The sequence below is a fragment of the Canis lupus genome, chromosome 19 (assembly GCF_011100685.1).
Source record: "Canis lupus familiaris isolate Mischka breed German Shepherd chromosome 19, alternate assembly UU_Cfam_GSD_1.0, whole genome shotgun sequence".
Lineage (NCBI taxonomy): Eukaryota > Metazoa > Chordata > Mammalia > Carnivora > Canidae > Canis > Canis lupus.
In genome coordinates, this window is record NC_049240.1 from 43,789,399 (window position 1) to 43,810,835 (window position 21,437).

At 34.7% G+C, this 21,437-nt stretch overlaps 1 long non-coding RNA gene across 1 annotated transcript; it reads right to left on the reverse strand.

Annotated features, from left to right (window-relative positions):
- Positions 1-8,409: 8,409 nt before the first annotated feature.
- LOC119864396 lies at positions 8,410-19,960 on the reverse strand. The gene is made up of 3 exons (XR_005373815.1): positions 19,792-19,960; positions 9,598-9,711; positions 8,410-8,828 (listed from the first exon to the last, which is right to left on the reverse strand). It is a non-coding gene; the product is annotated as an uncharacterized LOC119864396 (long non-coding RNA).
- Positions 19,961-21,437: the final 1,477 nt, after the last annotated feature.

The window sequence follows — 21,437 nt, forward strand, 5'->3', positions numbered from 1 at the left end:
AGCATATAAATATTTAATCAACATGTTCATGATTCATTAGTATACACATACACACAGAAGTCACCATAACAATTGAATTTTAGCAGTAATTTAAAATTGTTTGATTGATTATACAAAGAAATATTCTCTATAACACTGATATACACTAACTTGTATATAATTATAATATTTAGCCATTTGTTTTGTTGTGTTTTGTTTTGTTTTTTGACCATTTATTGCTAACTAAACATGTGACTACCACTATTCTAAGGGCTTATATTCATCAACACATTCAATCCTCAGGTGTATCTTATCATTTCAGCTTTCAGATGAAGAAACTGAGACATGAAGAAGTTAAGAGAATTTCCAAGGACAAAAGGATGATGATTGGGAGATCCATAATTTGAACCTAAGTAGTATAGAGCTAGACCTATGTTCCCTATATAAGCTCAATCACAAGTATCAATTCTATATTTAGAATTCTATATATCAATTCTATATTTAGAATTCTATATTTATACTGTATATTTATACTGGCTCCATTTATGAAAGCAAAAAATAATATCTTGGAGTGATGTCAGGAAAATGGAACTCTAGGGAACTCCTGGACCTCTTTCCACATGAAAACATCAAAACAATAGGAATTTGAACTAACTTTATGGGACCATGAAAAATAGCCAAGCAAATAATCAAAAAAAAAAAAAAAAAAAAAAAAAGACACCTTTAATAAGGTGAGAAATTTCATGGCATTTTTATTTGCTTTTTCCTTATCCCGTTCATGGCACAGCATATTTTTGATCTGGAGAAGTCATTAAGCCAGTTCCAAATTCCCTCTTTCAAAGAAAAGGGAACAGAATCTACCAATTTTATGGAATGCAGCAAAAGTAGTGTTAAGAGTGAAATGTACAGCTATAAACACTTAGGGTAAAGGATACAAGAGGTCTCAAATCAACAATCTAACTTTATACTTTAAGGAACTAAAAAGAGAAGAGAAAACCAAACACAAAGCTAGCAGGAGGAAATAAATGTTAGCATGTAGATAGACAATATTAAAACAATAGAGAAATCAGTAAAACTAAAAATTCATTCTTCAAAAAGATCAACAAAAATAATAAGATTCCCTAAATACACTAAGGGAAAATGAGAACATTCTCAAATAACTAAAATTAGAAATAAAGGTGAGGACATTATTGCCAACTTAACAAAAATAAAAGGAATCAAAGAAGAGTACTATGAATAATTATAAGCCAACAAATAGTTTGGCCTAGATGATATGCACAGATTTCTAGAAACACAAAGCCTATTAAGGCTTAATCATAAAGAAATAGATAATTAGAATAAACTATAACTAATAAGGAGATTGGATCAGTAATCAAAAACTTTACAACAAAAAAATCATGGGCCAAATGGCTTCAGTGGTATATTATACCAAACATTTAAAGAACAATTAGGACCAATCCTCTTTAAACCCTTCCAAATAATTAAAGAAAAAGAAAAGGTTCTAGCTCATCCTATGAGGTCAGCATTAACCTGATATCAAAGTCAGACAAGACAATCTGTGTTTATGGATCACATGACAATACTGCTAAGATGACAGTACTACCCAAAAGCAACCTACAGCTTCCATACAATTCTTATCAAAATCCTTATATCAAGTATTGCAGAAATATAAAACTCCAAGCTAAAATTCACATGTAATTTCAAGAGAATGTGGATAGACAAAACAGTCTTGGAAAACAAAAAAGTATACGGATTTATACTTCCTTTTCAAAACTTACTATTTATGTTAGGGTATTCAAAAAATGTGGTATTGGTCTAAAGACAGATACATAGACTAAGAGAATAGAATAGAGATTCCAGAAATAAATCTTTGCATATATTGTCAAATAACCTTTGATAAAGGTGCCAAGATTATTCAATGCAAAAAGGACATTCTTTTCAACAAACAGTATTGAGAGATATGGTATCCTCATGCAAAAGACTAAATTGGAACCATTACCTTACATTGTATACCAAAATTAAAATGGATCAAAGACAAAAGCATAAGAGCTAAAATACTTAGAAGAAAACCTAGGAGACACATCTCATGACAATGGATTTATCAATGACTTCTTGAATATGAAACAAAAAGCACAGGCAATAATAACAACAAAAAGAGAAAAGTTAGACTTCATCAAAATTTAAAACTTTTATGTATCAAACACTATCAAGAGAGTAAAAAGGACATCTATAGAGTAATAGAAAAAATTTGTAAATCATATATCTGATAAGAAATTAATATCTAAAATTATAAAGGACTCCTACAATTCAGGAACAGTAACACCAAACAACTCAATTGAGAAAATATTGTCAAAGGACACAAATAGACATTTTTCCAAGAAGACCCACAAAATGTTAATAAGTACATGAAAGTCCAATATTACTAATCATTATGGATATGCAAATTAAAAATCATACTGAGATATCTGTTCACACCCATTAGGATGGCTTTAAGGGAAAGAAAAAAAAAGAGAAGAAGAAAGAAAGAAAGAAAGAAAGAAAGAAAGAAAGAAAGAAAGAAAGAAAGAAAGAAAAAAGAAAGGAGAGGAGGAGAAAGGATGGAAGGAAAGAAAAGCAAAAGAAAGAAGTAAAGAAAATACCAAGTGTTGTCAAGGATGTGTGGAAATTATAACCATATGCATTACTTGTAGAAATGTAAAATGGTATAGCTTCTGGGGAAAATACTATAATAATTCCTCAAAAAATCAAACTTGAAAATTATCTTATGACCTAGAAATTCTACTTCTGGGTACACAGAATTGAAAGCAGGGACTTGAATAGATATTTGTATAACAATTTTCTATAATAGCATTATTTATAATAGCCAAAAGATGGAAACAACACAAATATCCATTGATGGATTAATGGATAAATAAAATATGCATATCCATATGATGGAATATAATTCAGCCATACAAAGGAATAAAATACTGATACATGCTACAACAAGGATGACCCTTGAAAACATCCTAAGTGAAATGTGCCTGACACAAAAGGATAAAGATTGTATGATTCCACTTACATGAAGTACCGAAGAGTAGACAAATTCATAGAGACAGAAAGTAGAATGGTGGTCATAGTTACCAGGGGCTGACAGGAGAGAGAAGTGAGGAGTTATATTTTATGGATACAGAGTTTCAGTGTGCAATGATTAATTAATTGTTCTGGAAATGGGTGGTGGTAAGGACTGCACAGCAATGTGAATGCAAATGTGAATTCCCAGTACCTTATAGGTCCCCATCTGTTCATTTAGATTTAAAGAATACAAAGAAGGAAATAATATTCAGCCAAACAGCAGTTGAAAGAAACATCTCACATCTTAATGTAGTTTTCATGCTATTCCACTGCAGAGGACACACTGAGATGTAAGATGTGAGTTTGAGAAAGGTACATATCCCTTCAGGATATGTGCAGGGTACACATTCTCTGATACACCACATGAGAAGTTACAAAGTCACATGTCCCCAGTAAAACCCATCAATCGTGAGTTTCACTGAAAAAATGTTGCTATAATCAGTACAGCGTGGAGCTGATGACATTCCACATTATCCCAACTTACTAGTCTGTGGAAAGTATTAGAAGATAGATAAGGTTCATATTTTTCAATGTCTCTGAGTTTGGGTTACACTTTCACACCAGCTGTTTACCTGCAGATGTCATTCCAGATGTTTGACTCTGGATCTGGAGGTTGGATCCTCCAATTATAGCACTAAACTTAAAGCCCTAGAATACAATCCAGCACTTGGTTTTGCAGTGACATTTTAAGTAGTTTTTGCCTGTCAGTAACAAAGTGAGTCAAATCAGCCATAGCTAGACACCAAATAAAGAAAATCTACACAAAGTAGACTGTCTATGGTAGAACTAGCTGCGCACCTCTGCTGGGTTCCAGATAGACAGACATGCTGTAAGAAGGGCAGACAGGAAGACATCATAGCAGGCAACATACAACTGTACAAGCAGATAGAACTTCAGAGTCAGGGATTCAAGTAGATGGCTGGCAGGATGACAAGATGAGTTAGGGACAAATGGGGCTAGGCTGGGCTAGGTAGGGGGCCACAGAAGCAGGATCACAAAAATCCCTAAAATGCTGAGGTGTAAGAAAGCCAGAGATAAAGGAACAAGCCAGATGACCCTGTCCTAGGTGTGGGCAGGGAAGGCATCTTTTTTGACTGTCATCTGTGATCAACAAAGAATAACTAGACCTAAAAAAGAAATAAACCATTAAAGATATTATAAATAGTCCTTCTCAATGGTGATGTCAATAGATAATGTTAAAAGATTTAGGTTCCCTGGTTGCTTTCCAATAAAAGACCAACCCTATAAGCCCTCAGTGGCAACCCTGTGGGGAACCCTCTCACTTCTGAGAGCTTTCTCTATATCTTTGCTTAATAAACTTCTATCCCTTTACTCACTCACTGTTGTCCACAAGATTCATTCTTCAACTATGTGAGACAAGAAGCTAGCTCTCTCATATCAAAGATACGGCAATGAGAGATTGGTACTTTGAGGAAGCTTGGATGTTAGTCATCAAATAAGAGTTAGTAGGACTCATTTCTTGGATCTAAGTTTCTGAAGATCCAGGGAGACCAACATATCCAAGGCATGGTCCTCAACTCAGAGGGACAGCTTACCAATAGTAGGACTCTTATAGTATCTATGGGGAGAAAGACAAATCAGGATACCAACCCCTGGAACTGAGGTGCAAATCAAGGTGAAGAACATCGGTAAGACATTTAATGCTTAGTAAATAAGCTAACTAACTTGTACTCTAAATTCTCCTCAACAGGATGAAAATATGTCCTTGTGGTATTGACATAAAGATGGATACAAAGACCAATAGGATAGAATAGAGAGTCCAGAAATAAATCCTTGAGAGTCATACATTCCAACTGTGGTAATGACCCAGACCTGCTGGTGGAGCAGTCACCAACATCATCATTATTATCATATTGTCAGGATGCTTAGTTGTCTTTAACTTCCTCTCTACATTCACCATTGCTCACAGAGCTAACTGATTATCAGGAGGACCTGCCTAATACTTACTAATTTTTAGTAAATTCAAAGAGAAGGAATGTACATGATATCAAGAATGGGAAAATGTACACTTTCGTCTGCTTCTCATAGAATTAACTGATACGATATTTTTCAGAGGGCTGTTTAGCAGTATCCATCAGTGTTAAAATTCCTATCTATTTGATCTAGAAATTCCACACCTAAACACTTTTCCCGAAGATTGTATGAAGGTACAAGTCTAAAGACACTAATTAAAAACTTGTTAAAACCAAAAATCAGAGACCCTACATCATATAGTTGTGATGATGACTCAATATATTAATACTTACAAAGTGCTTAGGATAAAGTCGGGCATATAGTAAATGTTTGTTAAACAAAATACCACATGCAACCTAAAAGGCAGGATGGACAATAAATATTGTCATATTTAAACAATAGAATGTATGATGCTCTTAAAAATAATGAAGCAGATATTCATAAAGATATGTTGAGTGGAAAAGTAGTTTACATAACTACTTATAATGTGATTCCATTTTTATAAATATATATGCACGAACTATGTAATATAATACACATAGATATAGTTATATTATAAAGCTGTTTTTCCTAATTATTGTAATCAAATGTCATACATTTGAGTATTATGCTTGGCAAATTATTAATTAATTTTGAGTTAAGAAAAAAGAATAAAGTTCCTAGCATTCCTTCCGTGTCTCTGAAGGACTAAGAGGAAAAGACTCTGCATGCTTCATTTACGATACAAAGGTACAGTAGCACCAGATAATTCTCACTGAGCCTCGGGAAAACTGGAAATTTTGGAGCTCTAAAGAGTGGCACTGTAGCGAAAAAGACAATCTGTGAGGTTGTTGGGGACAAATACTAAAATCAAGCACTTGCCACCATCTTTAAAAGAACATGACAATAAAAAGGTTCAAGGTTTCTGAAGATATTCCTATCATCCAAGCCACAGAAAAAGCAAAACACAGTCATAGAATTCCCCAGATGAAAAAGACCAGATGGGGGGTTGACCCTGAGAAGGTGTGTGAGTACTTGAGATTGAGGCGAGCTGAGAAATCCTTCATAATTCCCTTAATTATTGAAGTTTGTTTTACTGAAGCCCTGATTTTACAAGGGAAGTTTCCTTTATGTAAACTGCAAGGTAAAATGCAATTTTTCAATTTTAGAATTTTTCCCCGCAAGCTAGTAATTCTGACTATTCTCTTTCATCTCACATATCCTTCTCACTTCTGTTATTTCCTATTCATGTATATAAAACTTAAGTCGATTGCCTCACATTTTCTAAACTGAAAACTTCTTGGAGTAGTGACCATACATCGTATTTCATAACTCCATCATAGTTTCTAAGGGCACATTTTCCATATTACTGTATTTCTCTAAATCTTAACTAAATGGGTAAACAAAACTCAGCTTTAATAAGATTAAAGAACAGAGAGTGAGGCCCAATCCTAGTGATGGATGGCATGATAATTATGATTTTTTTACCATAATAATCACTAGAATTTTAATGCAATTAGAAATCTAATTATTTATAATTTAAATTCCTGCTGTCCATTAACATACTTATCTGAATATATTTAGATTTCCCCAATGTGTTATTTTTATTCTCATATTTTAGGCCTAGAAAAAAAATGCATAGGGTACAATTAATTTTTGCCCATAGGAGGCTAAAGTGTCTATTGTACATGAAATTTTTATATCTAGAAACTTAAAAGCTTTGCCGTTCCGTTCTGAGATTTAAGAAAAGTACTGCATGTGGCTTCAAACATTCTTCTGTTTATATCTAGAAAACTATTACAACTCCTTAAAAAAGCAGAAAACTATTAGCACCACTAAATATTCAGAAAAAAACTACACTACAATCAAGTAAAATTAAAGTGCATCTTTTTTTTTTTAAGGCTCAAATGTTAAGACAGATTTAGAATTTAGCTCAAGTAATAATTAGAGTCAAAGGAATGTTAGCCCTAAGAGCCTTATCTATGCTAATATCAGTCCTTTAGAAACAAATGAAAACCATAAATGAGGAGTAAATAGTTTCAACTGCACTCCTCTTATTCACTTTTAATAATGTACAGTTTGTATTTTTGTTTTAGAATTAGGTTAATAGTAGATATTTAGCGGCTCATACTTTCACTTCCTATTATACTTTGTTACCCACCCCAGTTCCTTCCAGAGTCAGTAACTTCCTCAAAAATAACTCCTCAGAGGAGTCACTATGAGACCAAGGTCACTGTTTCCAGTGATTCCGCAATTATCTGAATTATATCTCTAAGGCAATTTTGCTCTTTGATCCCGGCTTTCAATAACATTTCCTTGGCTTCTAACTATTAGTTTTTAAGAACTTGCATTTTTCCCCACAAGATCTAATGACCTCTATGTCCCCTTAGAATACCTCTAACTTTTGTTTAACAGCTTAGAACAATGCAAAAGATACTTGAGAAAAAGAAATCACTTGAAAAGGCAACAATAACAATAACAACAGTAACAACAAAACATTGGTGAGGCTTATTCTGAAAATCTTGATTTTCATTGTGGTTATAAAGATTTGAAAAGGTTTAAATGGGAGATATGAATGTGTTTTCAACCTTCTGGATCCCCCAGTTATTTTAGTCCCGCTCCCCTCCAGTATTACGTTTTACTTCTCTATCCACTTGTATATGTGAATCACTGACCTGCAAATAGTAAATCTGACGTGCGTTATTATTGCATCATCTTTGCTACGACTCTGTAGGGATAACATCAAAGACAGCTTAGATGTCACCCAATTCTATCTTAAAATCATCACTATTAATTTTCCGACTGAAATAGATAGAGATGTTTTGATTCTCATCACATATTTGGATAACTTAGCTGGATGTTTATACTGGACAATATAAGTCATTATTCTGAATTAGTTTTAAAATTTTGTGCATGATGCTTATTAACAATGAATATAGTCTCCATCACAAGGCAACCAGATTCTTGTGGAAATGGATCCAGATTTTCTGGGATGTGAAAAACAAGTATAGGGCTCTTTTAAAATAAAAGAACAAAAATGATAAATAAAAATTAAATATAGGCATGAGTGTTATTTAAAGTGACAAATATAATACAATGCAAATATAAAAAGAACTGTGATTTACTGAAAGTATCATAAAATCCTTAAAATAAAATTTTTTATTTGTGTTTAATAGAATTCTAAAATTCATTTTTCTGCATTTTTACTATAAATCTTTAGTTACTTTTTGAAATGACAATTATTTTACAATATCTTTTTTCTAAGGAGAATATATATGTAGTTGAGGTTTGCCTCTACAGTGCTTGATTGAATTTTTTAATTATTATTATTGTTGTTGTTGATGGGATGCATCAACTGTAATTTGTAATTATAGCACTACTATAGATTTGGCTTACAAACTCATGAATTGTGATAAGTTCTACTGTGTATGATCTTCTATCCAAAATAAAAATAGTGCGTTGTGCATTTAAAATGACATATGAGTATATTCCTGACAGAATTTATGCCCTTAGTTGGCATCTTTAAGAATCATATCCTTTGCTTACAGTTTTATACATTTAATGGTAAGAACAATTTTCCACTTAGTTCTATGGTTCCATACATTTCACCTTATTTCATCTCCACTTCTCACATATTCTCAGTGGTGTCTATTACTTTTAAACATAATCATATTGCAAGATGACTTCTCATCTCTGCACTTTTGGACCTCGATGCTGAGGGGAAGGGATCCTCGCAGTGGAAGGTAGGCATATTCCTGGAACCCACACCTGGTTTGTGATAGCTGCAAACAACATAAATATATTTCACTCAATCTAAACTAAAAGTATTTTCAATTCAACATCCCTTAATTGAATCTTAAAAATGCCTACCATCACATCACACCAATACACACAAGGAGGAGTTCACATTGTATGGGTCATAGCAGAAGGAGCAGTGGACTTAACTGATTGGAATAAACGTATCAGAGCCAAAATATATGGCCATGTGAGGATGTAGTTCTAGGGCCCATTCCAGAGTCCTGAAAGGAGTATATACAAGGGCATTTTATTTTACATCTATCTCTGCATATGCACAGTATTTTAAGCCCATGGTTGGCCATTTTACATATATCTCATTTTATTCTCTCAATCAACCTTGAAATTTTGGAAATAATCGTACAAGTAATAAATCACAAGAGTCAGTTAAGTTACATGATTCTAAGACTCTTCAAGTAGTAAATGATGAAGCCAGAATTTAATTCAGGTCTGTATTTTTCTGAAGCTCATATTAGGCTCTTTATTCAGGTTGGTCATAGACATTGATGGGTAAAGTAGTTGATGCTTTATAAAAAGAAAATTTCTGAGCCTTATCCCAAGGATCCCAGATTATTCTGATAATGATGGAATGAGAACAACCCACTGAAAAACACTATTTTATATCATGCTACTCTAATATATTTTAATTCCTTAATGCTTACTAAAATTATGAACCAAGCATTCGCATACCTAGTTAGAAACCTTCCCTCATATACTTGAGCCAATATACTTGAGCCACACGGCTCATATACTCACACTTGAACCACACACTCATATACTTGAGCCACACGGCAAATCTTCAGCTCTTCCTAAGTCCTATGGCTGACATGAGTGGAGGAAGATAATTTCATTTCAGTCAGGGAGGTGATTCTGGAAGTGAGCAGCAGAAAGACAATGAACTTCAAGAAGATAAATCAAAGGCACTTGGGGAGCCCATGAATAAGAAAATGTGGAAGACTGAGACAGGTGAAATTCATGCTACAGAAACTTAATCTTTCATTTATTTACATGGTATATACAGGACCAGTCACATAAGTAAAAGCTTCTGTGTTCACTTTTCCCTTTTATTTTTAATTTGGTGGGAGGCAACAGGAGTAGCTATAGATATATTTGCTTGAGAGTGGAAGTGAAAGGCTATAGAAATACTTTTGCCCCACCTGGTCACGCGTTTTCTGGCATAGATGAAAGCAGTCCATGTGATCTGCCTGAAGAATTGGTGGAGGGACGCCTGGGTGTGTCAGCAGTGGAGCATCTACCTTGGGCTCAGGGCATAATTCCTGGTCCGGAGATAGGGATAGGGCTCCCTGCAAGGAGCCTGCTTCTCCCTCTGCCTGAATCTCTGCCTCTCTCTCTGTGTCTCTCATGAATAAATAAATAAAATCTAAAAAAACATAGCTGGTGGAAACCTTCCCTTTTGCAAGGCCAAGCAGATTATTTCACATATATTTTCTTAAAATGTATTTTCTTATTTATTTATATATTTATATTATTTTTTACATTATTTTAAAAATTTTAATAGGCTCTGCACTCAATGTGGGGCTTGAACTCATGACTCTGAGATAAAGAGTTGCGTGCTCTACTGACTGAGCCAGCCAGGTGCCCTTGAAATGTGTTTTCATTGCATTGTAATTCTCATCATTATTATTAAAAACATTTAGTAAGTATTTTCTCTACTCAAAGTAATATGTTGACAGATGTAGTCCTTGTCCTCTAGGCAGATTTGGCAATTAATTAAAACTACATGACCTTATTGAGCAGAACAGACTGTCCCTTTTCTTCATTTATACTAATGACTATTTTGCATACAACTGGTGAAATATAAACCCCAACAAACCAGGTCAGAGGCTTGCATACCATCCTTTTACACCTGGTGGGTTTTGCCCACAGTACATAATGAGTCAGGAAATAATAATGTTTTCTCTACTATAGTATATTATAATTCTATCCAGCTCCTACTGAGGTTTACAGGTCTAGTGAATTCACAAAGATGACCTTAGTGAAGAATATTAAAAAAAAAAAAAAAAAAAAGGAAACAATTCACAGAAAATTTATTGGACCATTTGGTGTCCTCTAGATTTTTACAAAATCAGGTGTTTGACAAGATACGATGCTAGATCTACAGACTCAAAGTAGCTACAAACAAAGCACCCATGCAAAAGTATTCTGTAGTTAATATACTGTCTTGATGGCCACATGGGGTTTGATTTTCTATACCATGTTGCCAGAAAAAAAAAGAATTTGAAAATTTACACAGCTGGGTTTCAAACAAATCCTACTTTGTCAAGTTTAATTTACAGTAAACCCCAAGCATGGACTAAAATTGAACAACATTCTTTTGGCATCAGATTCAGCAATAAATGTAAAGGCCAATAGCATGCATATACACATGTACAAAGGACAGGAGCACCTGCTCTCCACCTGCAGAAAAGACTACTGGAAACCCAGGTCAAGGATACAGAATGTGACTTAGAGCCGACTAAGTCAATTTAATGAATTCTTTTTCCTCAAGAGAGAAGAAAATTGGTGCAGTTAAAATAACAATCCTTTAGTGTTCTTAGAACTAAAACTCTAAGGATCTCCTTAGGAATGTCTATCAGACTGTTCTAAATTAGTCATCATTAACAAATATTTATATATTAATATTAATCAACTTACTGTTAATATTATATCAATTTTTTACCGTTGCATTAAGGTGTAATCGGCATATGACATTTTATTAGTTTCAAGTGTACAACATAATGATCCAATATCTGTATATATTGCAAAATGACAAAATGGTCACTACAATAAGTCTAGTTAACATGTTACCATACATAGTCACTATGATGTACATTATATTCCATGTTTATTTACTTGTTTATATCTGGAAATTTGTGTCTTTTCCCCCCTTCCATTCATTTTTCCCACCCTTTTGGCTCTGGCAACCACCAATTTCTTCTCTGTATCTGTGGAGTTTTTTTTGTGTTTGTTTTTTTTTAAGATTTCACATAAAAATGAGATCACGTAGTATTTGTTTTTCTCAAACTTACTTCTCTTAGTATCTTGCCCTCAAAGTCTATCCATGTTGTCATAAATATGTCAATTTATTATTAATCTACTTGAGCTCTGAAGGGGACAAGGGATATGCCATCCCAAAATATTCCACTTTGGAATAAGACTAATTTTGAGTCAAAGGTATTTGAGTTCCTGAAATTTTTTGTCTTCTACAAGCAAAACTTCCTCAAATAGCTCAATTTTCATAAATCTCATCCCAAAGAATTCTCTTCTTGGAGACAAGAAGCCAGCATTATAGATGTGTGTGTGTGTGTGTATATATATATATATAATTATACATATACATGTAATATTATATATAATATAATGTATTATATACATATATAATCATATATGTATATGTATAAATTATATATAATTATATACATATTTATAATATATATTTTATGTGTTATATACACACAAACACACATACACACACTATATACACTACTATATATACACACTATATAGATATAGATATAGATATATAAATATACAGATATACATGTCTTAACAAACCCTAATGTATAAGGAAGACGTATAGTCCAATGTCTTTTTAACATTTGGTATTATAATTCTTTATAAAGCTAAAACAATAAAGAAAATAATGAGCCAACCTAATCTGATTTTTGGGTTAAGCAGAGAGCAAACTACTACCACTACAGTACTCTAATAACGATAATAATAATAGATATTTAATATTGAGTTTTGATTTATTAGGTGTTATGCTAAATGTTTTAGATATATTACAATTTTAATTTTTACACATGTCCAATGAAGTAGATAGAAATTGTATTTTAACGAAAAAGTTAAGTTTTAGGGATGTTTTGATACTGTATGTAAGGAAGAAAACAGCAACAACAACAAAAAACTACCTTTTTAGTTTCAATGGCTAGGGCCTGCCTGAACTGAAAAACTGAAAAAGAGACAGATAATATAACAAGAGGAAAACAAGAAAAAAGGAAAAAACAAAAACAAAAACAGATTTAAGCACACACATACACATGGGAATTCACAAAGAAATATGGTTCAAGGAAGTAGCCAGAATTTGTGGGATATATGCATCACCTTAGGCTAGTCAAAGAAAAAGGGATTTGAGGGGCACCTGGGTGGTTCAATGGTTGAATGTCTGCCTTCCGCTCAGGGCGTGATCCCGGGGTCCTGGGTACAAGTCCCACATCGGGCTCCCTGCATGGAGCCTGCTTCTCCCTCTGCCTATGTCTCTGCCTCTCTCTCTGTGTCTCTCATGAATAAATACATAAAATCTTAAAAAAAAAAAAAAAAAAAGGAAAACAAAAAAGGATTTGGGACTTCTGGGAAGGGGAAGGTAAATTATGGACAGGGGACTAGAAAGCATGTTGTAAATGAGGGTTGTTTTGTAAAATTTCTTAAGCAGATTTAAATGGGTAGCTCCTCCACTGATGAGTTGTTAAGAGACCTCCTCCTGCCTGGTAGAGGAGAGAGAGACATTTTTTTTGCAAATGGCAATTTCCTTTATAAATGTTCATTTCTTTTACAAAAGGGAAACTTATACTCTCTTTTAGAGCTTTTCCTTTATCTGCTGCTCCTCAATTGCCTTCAGCTCAAAATGGTTCTTATGCCAAAGAAGTATATTTTGGTTCCTTCCCTTCAATACTTTACTAACATTATATAACTAACAAGTGTGGCACAAAGATTTGACATCTGGTAAGCTATTTCTTAATTAAGGACATTGTACAACAAACACACATAATAATCTGATACATTTAACAATACATATTCTATGATCCTTCATGGCCTTGAAACATTTATGGTAAAATACTTCCTCCAAATCACTATAAATTGGAATGATATTTGTAAAGTAAAATCTCATTTGCTAGGTTTCCTGAAAGCAATCACTTGTCTGGCTTATTCACACATCCACTGATACTAACATAGATGAGTCCATTAAAAACCTGGATAGATCTTCTCAACAACTTTCCCTCTCTATCTGTTTATGGGCTGTAGACATTTGGGGCTGGGTTCTGGTGTTCTGGGTTTCAGAAACGAAAAGGCAATCAGACTGTGGAAGGGAATGAGGAATTGTTTTTTTCTAGTAGGCCTCTACTAGAACAAGGCAGCTTCCAGAAGGGAATTAATGACAATAAATGTTGACTAATCTGTTTCCCAGAAATTGCCTTTGAGCAGCACCAGTCAAGACAACTAGAGCCCACTGACCACAAGGAGGAATAACATTAGCAAGAAAGAAGAACAAGAAAGATCCTAAAAATGCTATCCTAATGGCTCATTCCTACACAGCTTAGGTACCAGAATACTGCTGAAGGGATATAATTTTGCAGAGGGTAAAAATTTTTGTTCTGTTTTATTCTGCTGCTTGAATTTATTTTAATAGAAAACACCAAATCCTTCTATTTCTCAATTACTGATGAAGTACAGAAAGCAAAGTACCTAAATGTAAAGAAAACACTTTGAATTTTTAACCTGGAAACTAAACAGACCAGTAATTTATAAGTGTAAATAATACAATAGGCACCTTGAATAGTAGGACTTTGTGAACCTAAAGATATCGTAAACTAAAGCACTTTCATATTTTATTCAGATGCTTTTATTCAGACACATCCTACACCAGAATTTGTGTATTATTTTCATTTTTCAGGGTGTAGAACATTATGAAACTTTTCAGTAATGCTGACATCATCAATTCCTCATCTCCCATAAAAACTCAAAATTAAAGAGTCTTGACATATCTGAGTATTCATCTCTAATCCCTCTGGCTCATCCTGACTCAAAGCTTTAAAATTTGCTGAAAGGATTTTAACTATCAGAGAAGATTGTATGAAGTGCTCCTAAAATCTGGTGTATCTAAGAACCATCTGAGAAACTTGTTAAAATGAAGGTTTCTCTTATCCCTCCAAGTACATTGCCAAAATTAGCATGTTTCATGTAATTTAAATAACAAAACAGCCTATAGGATAAAGGCCAACATTTTTCTTTTCTTTTCTCTTCTTTTCTTTTCCTTTTTTCTTTTCTTTCCTTTCCTTTCCTTTTCTTTTCTTTTTTCTTTTCTTTTCTTTTCTTTTCTTTTCTTTTCTTTTTTTGTATATTTTTTATTGTAGTTTGGTTTGCCAACGTATAGTATAACATCCAGTGCTCATCTCGTCAAGTGCCCCCCTTCAGTGCCCAACACCCAGTCACCCTGTTCCCCCCCCCCACCTCCCCTTCCACTAACCCTTGTTTGTTTCCCAGAGTTAGGAGTCTCTCATGTTCTGTCTCCCTCTCTCATATTTCCAACTCATTTTCTCTCCTTTCCCCTATAATCCCTTTCACTATTTTTTATATTCCCTGAATGAATGAAACCATATAAAAGGCCAACATTATTTCTATAAGAAGAAAACTATTAGGATTTTCTTTTTAAAGATTTTGTTTATTTATTCATGAGAGACACACAGAGAGAGACAGATAAAGGCAGAGGGAGAAGCAGGCTCCTCGCAGGGACCCCGATGTGGGACTCCATCCCCAGACCTGGGATCACGCCCTGAGCAGAAGGCAGATGCTCAACTGCTGAGCCACCCAGGCATCCCTAGGATATTTATTTATTTATTTATTTATTTATTTATTTATTTATTTATTTATACTATTTTTAAAAGATTGTATTTATTTATTTATGAGAGACACACACACACACAGAGGCAGAGACACAGGCAGAGGGAGAAACAGGCTCCATGCAGGGAGGCCAATGAGGAGACTCCATCCTGGATTCCAGGATCACGCCCTGAGCAGAAGGCAGACGCCTAACCACTGAGCCACCTAAAAAAAGCCTCCCTAGGATTTTTAAAAGGCTAAAATAAACATCTAGGTGAGAAACTGTAGCAGATACAATACATTTTAAATGTACTTTTGGACAACCAATACCGAAAGCAATGAAAATAAAGACATTTTAATGGTGTTGGATGGAACTCTCTTAACATATAGAATATTGGATTAAGGAGAAAAAAAGCATAGTGGTGAATGAGAAGTATAAAAAAAGAGAAAAAGCACATGTGGGTTTTACTAGCCTTTCTTTACATTATTTAGCAAAAAGAGTAAATAATGAAATATCAAATTAAAAATAGCACATTCTCACCTTTTATAACTTATCAAATTATTTCCCCACATCGTGGCATAGGTAATATAGATTGGCTAGCAGTTTCAAATAATTTTTTTCTAGAAAAAAAATGTTGTCTATAAAATATAAAAAGTTGAAATGGGTATTTTTAAATCCCAGATCTCTTTTGAATGGATCACTGCTCCTCAAAATAAATCCGCACATGTAATGAATTTGTGTTATATATGATGCGCACTCAACTAGTTGGATGACTGAATATTTTGCTCAGATGTTAAATCTATGGTCAGTACCAAACTGATCATTATTTATATAGGAAATAAGATTTTTTGTGTGGAGTCTATAGAAATACCACGTAGGAACAGATCATTACCCAAACAATTTTTATTTCACAAAATAAATAGTATGATCATTAAAATGAACTCTAGGAATACAATACTTGGAGCAGGTAGTGTATTTCCTTATTTTTTAATCTTTGAAGAGCTCATTGGTTCTATTATCAAGCCTGAAAAATCTTAAATTATTAAGTGAGTCATGTACATTGAGGAATTACTTTCTCATGAATTACTGAAACACTTGATTGCATTAGTAACAAATTCATTTCACTGTCGTATTTCAAGCCCAACCTTAACTAAATCTATGGTGCAGAGATAGACCTGCCGCAGTACCAGATTTATTGATAGAGTTTTAAGAGGTCTCTGCAGTATTCAAATTACTTTATATTCATTTAACACATTTGCTCTAATTAAAAAGTAAGACTTCACTTTCTCCAAAGTCTCCCTGTGTGTATGCTTGGGCCATTTAGCTCAAAAGAAAAAGATCAAGTGACAGATCAAAAGAAAATGTTAAAATATAAATTACATGCTTTAAGTTGCTTTCTCTGGATTTAGAAATGCTCAGATAAAAGTTAAAATTTTAGGGAATGGCTCTTGATTTTCTGTATTTTAATTTTCCAAGTCAATTATACTTTACATATAGGAAATGTCTCATGCACATTAGAAGACATGTTGGTTTTCAATTAGTTCTAATTGAAGGGAAACCCCCCATTGTCAAGATATTTGTAGAGTCAGTTGAGACTGTGCAATGTTAGTGGAATAATGAAATTATTTCAAATTCATTTACTTCTCAAGTTAAACCTAAAGATTTCCCAAAATGAGAGAAGATAAGACAAACTCTTCATCTCATCATTGAAAATAGGAATTATGGGGTTGGATTCTGACCTAATCATTTAGGCTTAACATAGGACTATCTAAGTATTTGTTTCATTTCATGCTTTTTCTAGCAAATTTCTTCTAATCTACATCAAGATCCAAGTAACTTACGACTCTCTGAGTAGGTAGACAAAAAGCACTTGTGCTACACAGAGCTGCTACCCAAAGAGCTAAAGAACCTTAATCACATTAGATTTCCTTCTAAAACTCCAAGTGCTCTAGAGAATTCAGTCATAATTATAGTTGTTCAGCTTAGTGATAACAAATAGCTAACGAGATGAAAGAACTAACCGGTTCCCTTCATTCACCTACACAGCCACTGATTTCAGTTATTTTTTTTTCATTCATTCATTCTTTCATTAAAGCTCCATGATGTGTCTGGCATACTGTGATGGACACTGGGGTTATTATTATGTATAAAAGAAAAGTACCCATCAAGGAATTATGAGGGTGCATCACTTCATCATTTTGCAGATGTGACATCAGTTCTAGCAGAACATTAGAATCCAAGAAGATGTGTTGTTGGCCATTTTAGATATTAAATATAATGATAATAGTGAAAATAATCAAAGAAACAAAACCCACAGGTATTGGGCAGATAATAGAAGTGAATAAAGAGGTCAACAGGAATTGTGGTGGGCTTGAAGGTATGGCAAGACTGGAAGAATTCCTGCTCTTGTCGCCAAATCTGAGTTTTAAGAGGGGGTGATAATTGTGATTTCTTATGTGACTCTCATGATGTTTCATCTAATAATTGCTCAATTTAAAAACCAAGTGAACAGAACATTGTGGTAGCCAAACATTACTCAGCCTGCGCATTTGAACCAGCAGCCGTCATTTATCACATTTCATCATAAGCCCCAAATCATCAAAATTATTGACATCTTATGTTGTTTCTTTCTCTAAACAGTAATAGTTTGGTGAGTGCTTTCAAGCAGAGTGTATGTTTCTACACATGTAGATCAACAGATTTATTTGTGTTTTAAGAAATAATTTTGTACTATATATATTATATTATTATTATTATTTTATTTATTTATTTTTTTGGAGAGGGAGAGAGGCAGGGGATAGGGACAGAGGGAGAGGGAGAACCTTAAGCAGGCTCCACGCCCAGCATGGAGCCCATCTCAAAGCTCAATCTCACAATCCTGAGATCATGACCTGAGCTGAATTCAAGAGTTGGACACTTAACCGACTGAGCCCCCCCAACACACCCTGTGCACATTTTTAAAGGTTACTTTTAATAATATATTTTGGAGATCATTTCCGGTAAGTATATGCAGAAGTAGGTTAGTTACACTGACTAGTGCATTCTGTTCCCTCATATCGATACATCATACATTGTTTTGACCATTCTCTTTTAATTGGTATTTAATTATTTCTAGATCTTATTAAAAGTAATGCTGCAATAAAATAAAATATCTCTGTATGTGCATTTGGGTAGTCAGGCTCCTCTTCCAGACTCTCTAGGTTAAAACGAATGACTGAAACTGTTCTTTACCAGTCAGCTAAGTTTGGGTTTCTAGGTGTGTCTGCTGGTAATGTGACTGGCAGGTAGGTAGGAACTGCTATTTTGGTCTATTCTGGGTAAGGCAACTGTTGTAGCTCTGAGGTTGGGAATTGCAGGGGGCGATATGCCTTTCACTGAGAACAGTTTGAAAGGACTCTTGGATTGGCCCCCTACCCAAATGCAGTAGGATGGGTACCACAGTTACCTGGATTCTTGGATCAGGCTTACCAGATGGTCAGGACTGAGTAATATATTCAGTAATCAATGGAGTTATGAATTAGCTTTCCCTGCCCTCACAGGGCAGCAGGATGGGACCCAGGGCCTGCATAGCTATTTGTCTGGGAACTCAAATCAGATCAGAGTGTATTCTAAATTCTCCAGCAAATGAATCCACCAGTTTCTCTGCAGATTGGCAAAAGCATAGGCTGGGCTGTGTGTTCCAGTGCCACTGTGCATAAGGCTGTAGAATGGGTTCTGTAGCTTCCTGGGTGCTCTGATTAGATTCCCTGAGCAGATAGGTTGAAGGTTGTATTTAGCAATTAGCAGGTCTATAAGTTTGATTCCCTGCCTGAGTGCAGCAGGAGAAGCAGCTCTAAAGCCAACAAAGCTTGTTATCTTAACTCAAGCCAACCCACACTCCATGTTTCAGGCTGATCAGGTTTTCTTTGAAAAAGAAAATAGTTACCACCTGCCCTTCTCTAGGCTCCAGTACCACTAGACTGCAGAGGAGTTGTCCCCAGCCATTTTGGTCAGATGGAGCTAAAGGACATTCCATGTGGATGGGGCTATGTCTCAGCTCCCTTGCCTGGGTGGTAGTAAGGCAGCAGGAGTTGGGGGGTACAGAGTGAAGGGCTGCTCTAGACTACTCTCAATTTATCAGATAGGCTGTTTGGAAGTCCCTGGTTCTACCCACAGATTCAACTGCCAATCCCATGGTGCAAGATCAGAATAGGGGCTCCCATAAAGCAATCCCAGGGATGGGGTGGGCTGGTAGTCACTTCTCGGTTCTCTTTTCCCACTGGAGCAACCAGAGGTTCAAGAGAGTTCTCTCTGCATGGTGCTGACTGTTTTGGGGGAAGGACAATGTGGTCAGTGTGTATCTCTTCTCTTACCCCCTAATGCCAATGGGTCTTGGTCCCTGAGGAGCAGGGAAGTGTTTCTCAGTGGGGGTCCTCAACAGCTCTTACTTCTCCTTCTTCTTCTTGTGAAGGAAGCAAAGGAAGGAACTGTCTATTTCACTACTTTGGTGACATCACTCTCCACAAGCTTTCTTATTGTTTTGTTTATCTGAAGGGTGAAAAAATTATATGTCATGATATTTTTTTCATTGCTACAATAGTATATGAGTTTTGAATTTTTTAATGTTTTATGTTTAATTTTATGTATATAAAATCCATATTTCTTATCTATTAATTTTCTCATTTTTTATGGAAAATTTATTATACACTTTGATATTAATCCTCTTTCCGTTACATATGCTTCAAATACCATATACCAGAAAGCTATTTTGTTCTTTGTTTAAAAACAAATAGTTATAAAATCTGCCATGAATTTTTATAATGGCATAAGGATTTTTGTTAATTTTGGAAGATCTTATCATGAGATTATTGTATTTTGCTTTAATGCTAAAATATCTTTATTAGAATTCCATTTGAGATTTGTTTCCATACATTGTGTGAGATAAAAATCAAAATTAAATTTTTCTTGCAAATAGATTCCTAGTAATTCCAACATCACTTAGGGATTACCGTCCTTTCTTCATCACCTTAAAGTTCCTCCTTTACCATGTGATTTATTGTTAATATTTTCTGGTCTGCATTTTGGTGTGTTGCATTCCATTAACCTATTTGTCAATTCCCATGGTAACACTAAACTGTTTAAATAACAATAGCTTTACCACATATTTTGATAACTTGTAGGGCCAGAATCAACTTTGTCCCCAGAGTGTCACATTTTCATTGAGCACACATAGCTTTCCCAACTTCACTCCTACTTTTGCCAATGCCAGTCTTTTCGAAGATAATTTCCTCGTCTTACATGAGGTGGCTTATTTGGGATGCTTTCCACTCAACAATGCCTCTACTCCTGCTACTACTACCACTGGCTACATGTTATTGGGTGTGTACTCTGTGTCAGCTAACTTTCTATGTATTTTAAATATTGACAGCTTTTAATTAAGGCTGTGCAAAAATCTTTTCAAGTATTGTAGCAGATAGCAAGCACTCTAAGCATATTTTCTCAAATCCTCTTACCATTTTCTTGCACACTGGCTTCCCTGTGATTACTATCAACAGCCAACATCTGTATCTCTTTGTGACAAAGCTACACTCATGTTGCCAGACTGTTTTGCCTTTGCACAGGGATAGGCAAGTTCTAGGGACATTCCCCTAGGATAGCTTTAACCCATGACTCTCAATGTAGAATATAAATTTTCTGGTTCCCTATCTCCATGCCAGCTCTGAGATGAGGCTTCCACTGTCACCATGGATCCCCTGTGGGACCAAAGCAAACCCTCCTCTGTACTGTACTGATAACTCCTCCTTCCCTTTTCTCCCCCCACCCCTTCATTTCCTTGCCATACTTTCCTAGGAATACTTCCTAATAAATCACTTTCACACAAAAACTTACCTCAGTATTTGCTCCTAGGTTGCGTATTTTAAGACAGTTATAATGTTAAGTCCATATTAAAAAAGAAAAACCAAAATACAGAGAGTTTACAGATCAACTCAATGTCACACAGAAAGTGGCAAAAATGACT